Source organism: Pseudophryne corroboree, chromosome 1 (assembly GCF_028390025.1).
Source record: "Pseudophryne corroboree isolate aPseCor3 chromosome 1, aPseCor3.hap2, whole genome shotgun sequence".
In the NCBI taxonomy this organism is placed as follows: domain Eukaryota; kingdom Metazoa; phylum Chordata; class Amphibia; order Anura; family Myobatrachidae; genus Pseudophryne; species Pseudophryne corroboree.
The window spans coordinates 259,649,863-259,657,483 of NC_086444.1; the positions used below are offsets into that span (position 1 = coordinate 259,649,863).

The window sequence follows — 7,621 nt, forward strand, 5'->3', positions numbered from 1 at the left end:
CCATGTCACACACACAGCATAGTGTGCATACCACCATCACACACACACAGCATAGCGTGCATACCACATCACACACCCACAGCATAGCGTGCTTACCACCATCACACACACAGCATAGCGTGCATACCACCATCACACACACAGCATAGTGTGCATACCACCATCACACACACAGCATAGCGTGCATACCACCATCACACACACAGCATAGCGTGCATACCACATCACATACACACAGCATCGCGTACATACCACCATCACACACACACAGCATAGCGTACATACCACCATCACACACACACAGCATAGCGTGCATACCACCATCACACACACACAGCATAGCGTGCATACCACCATCACACACACACAGCATAGCGTGCATACCACCATCACACACACACAGCATAGCGTGCATACCACCATCACACACACACAGCGTGCATACCACCATCACACACACACAGCGTGCATACCACCATCACACACACAGCATGCATACCACCATCACACACACACACAGCGTGCATACCACCATCACACACGCAACATGCATACCACCATCACAGAGCGTGCATAACACCATCACACACACACAGTGTGCATACCAGCATCACACACACAGCATAGCGTGCATACCACCATCACACACACACAGCGTGCATACCACCATGTCACACACACAGCATAGCGTGCATACCACCATGTCACACACACAGCATAGCGTGCATACCACCATCACACACACGCAGTGTGCATATCGCCATGTCACACACACAGCATAGCGTGCATACCACCATCACACACGCACAGCATAGCGTGCATACCACCATCACATACACAGCATAGCGTGCATACCACCATCACATGCACAGCATAGCGTGCATACCACCATCACACACAGCGTAGCGTGCATACCACATCAAACACACACAGCATAGCGTGCATACCACATCACACACACAGCATAGCGTGCATACCACATCACACACACAGCATAGCGTGCATACCACCATCACATACACAGCATAGCGTGCATACCACCATCACACACAGCGTAGCGTGCATACCACCATCACACACACAGCATAGCGTGCATACCACATCAAACACACACAGCATAGCGTGCATACCACCATCACACACACAGCATAGCGTGCATACCACCATCACACACAGCATAGCGTGCATACCACATCACACACACACACACAGCATAGCGTACATACCACCATCACACACACAGCATAGCGTACATACCACCATCACACACACACAGCATAGCGTGCATACCACCATCACACACACACAGCATAGCGTGCATACCACCATCACATACACACACACAGCATAGCGTGCATACCACCATCACACACCCACAGCGTGCATACCACCATCACACACACAGCATAGCGTGCATACCACCATCACATACGCAACATGCATACCACCATCACACAGAGCGTGCCACCATCACACACACACAGCGTGCATACCAGCATCACACACACAGCATAGCGTGCATACCACCATCACACACACACAGCGTGCATACCACCATGTCACACACACAGCATAGCGTGCATACCACCATGTCACACACACAGCATAGCGTGCATACCACCATCACACACACACAGTGTGCATATCACCATGTCACACACACAGCATAGCGTGCATACCACCATCACACACAAAGCATAGCGTGCATACCACCATCACACACACAGCATAGCGTGCATACCACCATCACACACACAGCATAGCGTGCATACCACCGTCACACACAGCATAGCGTGCATATCACCATCACACACACAGCATAGCGTGCATACCACATCACACACACAGCATAGCGTACATACCACCATCACACACACACACAGCATAGCGTGCATACCACCATCACACACACACAGCATATCGTGCATACCACCATCACACACACACAGCATAGCGTGCATACCACCATCACACACACACAGCATAGCGTGCATACCACCATCACACACACACAGCATAGCGTGTATACCACCATCACACACACAGCATAGTGTGCATACCACAATCACACACACACACACAGCATAGTGTGCATACCACCATCACACACACACAGCATAGCGTGCATACCACCATCACACACACAGCATAGCGTGCATACCACTATCACACACACACAGCATACATACCACCATCACACACACAGCATACAAACCACCATCACACACACACAGCATAGCGTGCATACCACCATCACACACAGCATAGCGTGCATACCACCATTACACACACACACACAGCATAGTGTGCATACCACAATCACACACACAGCATAGCGTGCATACCACCATCACACACACACACACACAGCATAGCGTGTATACAACCATCACACACACAGCATAGCGTGCATACCACCATCACACACACAGCATAGCGTGCATAACACCATCACACACACACAGCGTGCATACCACCATCACACACACAGCATAGCGTGCATACCACCAACACACACACACAGCATAGCGTGCATACCACCATCACACACGCAGCATAGCATGCATACCACTATCACACACACAGCATAGTGTGCATACCACCATCACCCACACACAGCATAGCGTGCATACAACCATTACCCACACACACACAGCGTGCATACCACCATCACACACACAGCATAGCGTGCATACCACCATCACACACACAGCATAGCGTGCATACCACCATCACACACACACAGCGTGCATACCACCATCACACACACAGCATAGCGTGCATACCACCAACACACACACACAGCATAGCGTGCATACCACCATCACACACGCAGCATAGCATGCATACCACTATCACACACACAGCATAGTGTGCATACCACCATCACCCACACACAGCATAGCGTGCATACAACCATTACCCACACACACACACAGCGTGCATACCACCATCACACACACAGCATAGCGTGCATACCACCATCACACACACAGCATAGCATGCATACTACCATCACACACACACAGCGTGCATACCACCATCACACACACACAGCATAGCGTGCATACCACCAACACACACACACACACAGCATAGCATGCATACCACCATCACACACACAGCATAGCGTGCATACCACCAACCCACACACACACAGCATAGTGTGCATACCACCATCACACACACACAGCGTGCATACCACCATCACACACACACAGCACAACATGCATACCACCATCACACACACATAGCGTGCATACCACCATGTCACACACACAGCATACTTACTTTTCTCATTGCTTTGGCTGCAGAGGATCATTATCATGAGGACACAGATTGGGGTGGTATTCATGTGACTGGCGGTCGGAAGACCGACAGTCACATGACCTCCTCCACCATCCGGACCCCTCACTATCCCGATGGTCGGCATGCCGACCAACAGGGACTATTTCCACTTGTGGGTGTCCACGACACCCATAGAGTGGGAATAGAACCCGTGGTGACCGTAGGTCGCCACTGAGACCGAAGCGTGGTGAGCGCAGAGGTATGCTGCCGGGATCCCGGCGTCGGTAAGCTGCCGGGATCCCGGCGTCGGTAAGCTGACCGGCGGTTTCTTGACCGCCGGTCAGCCATACTACATCCCACAGATTGAGTGCAGGATGGTGCTGCAGCTGCTTAGTCTGGGTTATTATCAGGATGCCTCACACCCCCAGCTTGCCCCCTTGGGGGGGCACATGTAGTTCTCCCGGCAGCAGGGTCTTGCAGTTGTTCCCCAGTAAGCGCAGTAAAATCACCAAATCAGTTGCTCCCGCTGCTTCTCTTCTTACAGGCTCTTGTAGCTCAGGCTCCGCGGCTGCATGGCCGATGTCGGGTGGGGGCCAGAATGGTAAAGAGCAGACCATTGGAAGGGAGAGAGCAGAAGAAGAGTGGGTGAGAAGAGAGAGCAAGGGGGGTGTAGAACAAGGTGAGGTGAGCAGACGGGGGGTGCAGGACGTGGAGAGCAGAGCGGGGGGAAGGAAAGAGAGTCAGTGCATGGCAGGGAAAGCATAGCGAGGGGGCTTTGAGGGGTGACCTATGTCATGTGAGCTGCTCAGAATGGAAGTGAACAAGCCCGTGACCGGGTGAAACGCGTTTTCCTTGCAGGCACCCCACCTGTCTGACACTTGGAGTGGTGATATTTGATGCTTATTTAAGTTTATTAACTGTATTGCACCAAACCTATGCTAAAGCAGCACTTTCCCTTGTCTCTGTAAAAATCACTAATATTGCTGGAGCTTCCAGCCTAGCTGCCGAGCATATATGTGTACTATCTCATTTAGGTACTTTGTGGTATAACCTTGCGATAGGGGCAGGTATTGGTGGCCCCGCATCCCCTGCGGGTACCCCGTCTGCCTACCAATTGAATGAGTGACACTTAACACTCATCTGCTTTATTTGCTTGAGCCTGTTTTTTACAGAGAGAATCTCTGTCGTTACCACTGTTGGTGTTCTCAGTGAAAGAGCACAGTATATCTTTGTTCTGCTTAAGGGGTTCACTACGGCTGGCCGGCGGTCGGGCTCCCGGCGACCAGCATACCGGCACCGGGAGCCCGACCGCCGGCTTACCGACAGTGTGGCGAGCGCAAATGAGCCCCTTGAGGGCTCGCTGCGCTCGCCACGCTACGGGCACGGTGGCGCGCTACGCGCGCCACACTATTTTATTCTCCCTCTATGGGGGTCGTGGACCCCCAGGAGGGAAAATAAGTGTCGGTATGCCGGCTGTCGGGCTCCCGGCGTCGGTATACTGAGCGCCGGGAGCCCGACCGCCGGTATACAGAAGACCACCCCTGCTTAAGTATATTGTGCAATACTCTTTCCTCACATTTAAGTGTAAGTAGGACAGGTGCTGTGTGATTCTGCATGTACTCTGCCTGAGGTACCTCCAAACTGTGTACCTTATGTTTTTGTCCCTCTGAGGGCATTCATCAAAGAGAGAACTGTATAGGTGATAATTCTCCCCCTTTTCTTCTTTTTTTCTTCCTCTTTTCCTCATATATTTGCTCATATTAGTAACCAATATTTGTTCTAATCAAGAATTCACTGTTAATATCAAGAGTGACATTTAAGGTCTGGTGCACTGCACAATTTCATCTATTATCAAATGCTATTAATATCTGTTATGTACAGGTAGCGATACACTTACTATGTGATCTGGCACCACCCATATGAGATTACTACTATCATGATTTATTTTGGAATTTGTCTTGATACCTGTCACAGTGATCTATATATTTTTTGAACCAGGACTTATTAGAATCCAAATAAGAGAGGACTCAAAGGGACCCACTGTAATCTTATATATCAATCTAATTGCAATTACTTTCCGTTATCCTTGCTATGTTTTTTCTTCTCGCTGTTCTTCCTTCTGTGAACTCTCATCCACGATTCAGGGGAGCGTGTCCCCTCAGGAGACACGTCTCTTCAGTCTAATGTGGACAGCAGATTCACACTCATTTATCTACTACTACTCCTTTCTCCACGCATTTCTAGCATTTCCTCTCCGTGGAGGAATTCATCCTCCCGTTTCGGTGCACTCTCATTGGTGCTACAGGGTCAATCCTTCCTACAACCATACCCCTACGTTCACGCCCAATCTCGTCCGATCTTGGAAGCTAAACGGAGGTGGGCTGGGTCAGTACCTAGATGGGTGACCTCTAGGGAATACCCAGTGAAGTAGGGAGACTCTCTTCCCCGTGGAAACCACACCAACAGCAGTATCACCACTTATACTTCATCTTCTTACCCATTTAATTCTATCCATTCATTCATTTCAATAAATACAGTGGTTTATTGTTAGAATTGTTACCTAGTGTGTGGGTTCTCCCTAGAGATGTGCACTTGAAATTTTTCAGGTTTTGTGTTTTGGTTTTGGGTTCGGTTCCGCGGCCGTGTTTTGGGTTCGACTGCGTTTTGGCAAAACCTCACCGAATTTTTTTTGACGGATTCGGGTGTGTTTTGGATTCGGGTGTTTTTTTCAAAAAACACTAAAAAACAGCTTAAATCATAGAATTTGGGGGTCATTTTGATCCCAAAGTATTATTAACCTCAAAAACCATAATTTCCACTCATTTTCAGTCTATTCTGAACACCTCACACCTCACAATATTATTTTTAGTCCTAAAATTTGCACCGAGGTCGCTGGATGACTAAGCTAAGCGACCCTAGTGGCCGACACAAACACCTGGCCCGTCTAGGAGTGGCACTGCAGTGTCACGCAGGATGGCCCTTCCAAAAAACACTCCCCAAACAGCACATGACGCAAAGAAAAAAAGAGGCGCAATGAGGTAGCTGTGTGAGTAAGATAAGCGACCCTAGTGGCCGACACAAACACCTGGCCCATCTAGGAGTGGCACTGCAGTGTCACGCAGGATGGCCCTTCCAAAAAACACTCCCCAAACAGCACATGACGCAAAGAAAAAAAGAGGCGCAATGAGGTAGCTGTGTGAGTAAGATAAGCGACCCTAGTGGCCGACACAAACACCTGGCCCATCTAGGAGTGGCACTGCAGTGTCACGCAGGATGGCCCTTCAAAAAAATACTCCCCAAACAGCACATGACGCAAAGAAAAATGAAAGAAAAAAGAGGTGCAAGATGGAATTGTCCTTGGGCCCTCCCACCCACCCTTATGTTGTATAAACAGGACATGCACACTTTAACCAACCCATCATTTCAGTGACAGGGTCTGCCACACGACTGTGACTGAAATGACGGGTTGGTTTGGACCCCCACCAAAAAAGAAGCAATTAATCTCTGAAGCTGAACCACTAGCCATGAACATAGGCCAGGGCCTCAGCCGTTCCTTTCCACTCCGTGTGGTAAATGGCATATTGGCAAGTTTACGCTTCTCCTCCGACAATTTTATTTTAGATTTTTGAGTCCTTTTTTTACTGATATTTGGTGTTTTGGATTTTACATGCTCTGTACTATGACATTGGGCATCGGCCTTGGCAGACGACGTTGCTGGCATTTCATCGTCTCGGCCATGACTAGTGGCAGCAGCTTCAGCACGAGGTGGAAGTCGATCTTGATCTTTCCCTATTTTTGGAACCTTAACATTTTTGTTCTCCATATTTTAATAGGCACAACTAAAAGGCACCTCAGGTAAACAATGGAGATGGATGGATACTAGTATACTTATGGATGACGAGCGACTGCCGACACAGAGGTAGCTACAGCCGTGGACTACCGTACTGTGTCTGCTGCTAATATAGACTGGATGATAATGAGATAAAATTAAAATATATATATATATATATATATCACACTAGTACTGCAGCCGGACAGGTATATATTATGTAATGACGGACCTGCTGGACACTGTCTGTCAGACTCAGCACTGCAGACTCCTAAAGTAAGCTACTAGTATCAAGAAGATAGAAAAATAAAAACCACGGGTAGGTGGTATACAATTATGGATGGACGAGCGACTGCCGACACAGAGGTAGCTACAGCCGTGGACTACCGTACTGTGTCTGCTGCTAATATAGACTGGATGATAATGAGATAAAATTAAAATATATATATATATCACACTAGTACTGCAGCCGGACAGGTATATATTATGTAATGATGGACCTGC

The 7,621-nt window shown here is 48.8% G+C and overlaps 1 pseudogene; it reads left to right on the top strand.

Annotated features, from left to right (window-relative positions):
* The first annotated feature begins 5,603 nt into the window (after nucleotides 1–5,603).
* Nucleotides 5,604–5,722, top strand: LOC134936609 (5S ribosomal RNA; annotated as a pseudogene).
* Nucleotides 5,723–7,621: the final 1,899 nt, after the last annotated feature.